The sequence below is a fragment of the Psammomys obesus genome, unplaced genomic scaffold, assembly GCF_907164565.1.
Source record: "Psammomys obesus unplaced genomic scaffold, mPsaObe1.curated_primary_1811, whole genome shotgun sequence".
Classification (NCBI taxonomy): domain Eukaryota; kingdom Metazoa; phylum Chordata; class Mammalia; order Rodentia; family Muridae; genus Psammomys; species Psammomys obesus.
In genome coordinates, this window is record NW_026585644.1 from 51886770 (window position 1) to 51888982 (window position 2213).

Genomic DNA, 2213 nt, shown 5'->3' on the forward strand with positions numbered 1-2213 from the left:
CTTCCTTCCTTCCTTCCTTCCTTCCTTCCTTCCTTCCTTCCTTCCTTCCTTCCTTCCTCCCTCCCTCCCTCCCTTCCTCCCTTTCTTCCTTCCTTCCTTCTCTCTGTTGTTTTCTTTTTGAGCCAGGATATCTCTATTAATTCAGGCTGTCCTGGAACTTGCTGGCCTCAAACTTAGAGATTCACCCCCCTCCCTGCTTTCTGAGTGCTGGAGTTAATGGCATGAGCAACCACACCTGTTCTTTTTTTTAATTTCTGTTTTGGATTTATTTTGAGACAATGTCTTGCTCTGTTGGCCTCACACTCCCGAGGCTCTTCTTGCCCCAGAATCCACCGCTGGGATTACAGTGTGCACAGCCACACCTGTAATTGAAACAGTTTTCTGTTTCAATGCCTCTTTCTTAGTCCTCTGGCACAAGAGAGTAGGTTCCCCCCCCCCCCTTGTTTGTGATGTTTGCTAATTCCCATATCAACAGCTTCCCCACATCTACCAGCCCAGGATGACGGAAACAAGAAGATCTGGGAACTCGTCCCTGGGGTTGTAAGGCTCCTAACTGCAGTCTCTTTATGATTTTAGTGCTTCCTTGTGTTTGCTTTATATTTGATGTCCAGAATGCCTGTCTGTCCTCAGGGGGATAGGACAAAGTCTGTCCACTAAGTGTTGCCTTCCTGCTACTTGAAGCACCTAAGGTAACAGAATAGACTGTTTAGGTTGTTTTCACATCTCATAAAATGCGACAGCTTAAGCAAGAGGAAAAGCAGAATTTCTGTGAGAACAAAGCTGTGTGGCTCCATGACAGCCTTTAATTGATATAATTGGCTCTACCTACCTTCTTTAAACACATACCTATGTTGTTGGAGAATTAGCAGACAGTGAACATCATCCTTGCTAACATTTCATGTTCATGTATAATTATACACATTATGACAGAGAAATGAACATGGAAATTTGTTAACTAGGAAATTACAACATCCTTATCAAGACGTTGGTAAGAGAATTGGATAAGCAGTGATGGGGAAAACTGAGTCTGAGGCAGTCTTGAATGCTTTCCGTGAGTTATGGGTAAACTTACAGATGTATACAAAGGCGACCTCTGTTGAATATTACAGAGCTGACTGACTGTTTTGCTGTGAGATAGGGCTAGACTTCAGCTGGCCATCATGGTCTGTCCTATGTTCCTGTTAACTGAATTCATGTTGGGCTGTGGGGAGGGATTCATCACAGTGGAACAGCATCTGATGTTCAAATAATGTAAGGTGATTTTGAAGTTGTATTAGAAAATGGAAAATGTTACAAAGATGCAGACAGAGTCTAAATAAATCAGAACTGTCAGCACTGGAGTCCTTTCAGAGTTACATGGAGGTACAGATTACCTGGATTCTCATTTCCTGTAAAATGTGAAAGTTGAAGCAGAATCAGGGAAACAGTAATGCTGGGTTTAATGCATTTATGGCAAAATGTTCAGAAGCTAATTTTGATATTTGCTGCCTTAAGCCATATGCCCAAAGACTAAGTCACACTTTTCATTACAGATAAATATATTATTAGAACCTGTGCCATTACTGAAAAAGAAAACCACATTTGACTGTAAAGTTTAATATGTAAAAGAAATGGGTTGTCTCTAAAACATACACATTTTAATATCCCTATTTAAGGAGGGGATCTCAGTGATACATCCTTTTCACAAAGTAAACAAATTGAAATGCTTTCTTTACTTTTTGGAACAATATCATAGAACCTCCAGGCAAAAATAATGAGAACATACAGAATATAAAGAAATTAATCTGATTATTAAGATTTTCTTAAGGGTGCAAGTGCTGGTGTTGATTGCCAGTGATATAGAAATAGGCATTATAGTTTCTAAACGAAGTAAGAAGGAATAAAAGGCAGATGCTCCATTCGTGAGGGGTGGCTGGTGAGAGCTTCCTGCTTTTTTACATGTTTAATTTCAAAGAACTAAGAACCTCCTCACCCTCCCCCCCCCAAAAAAAAAAGGGTTAGGGGTTAGAAGTCCCTTTCTGTTCTCCATTTACTATGATAAACTATTGTCCCTGTAAAATTGCTGCACCACGGCTTTGGGCTCTTTAGATTTCAGTTTGGCTATCCAAAGCACTCGGTGTATGCAACACTTTACAAGTCTGGAAAAACTGACAAGAGAAATGTGGCTACCACGTGACTACAGCAGTCTGCGTGTTCCATGATAATTCTTTGTC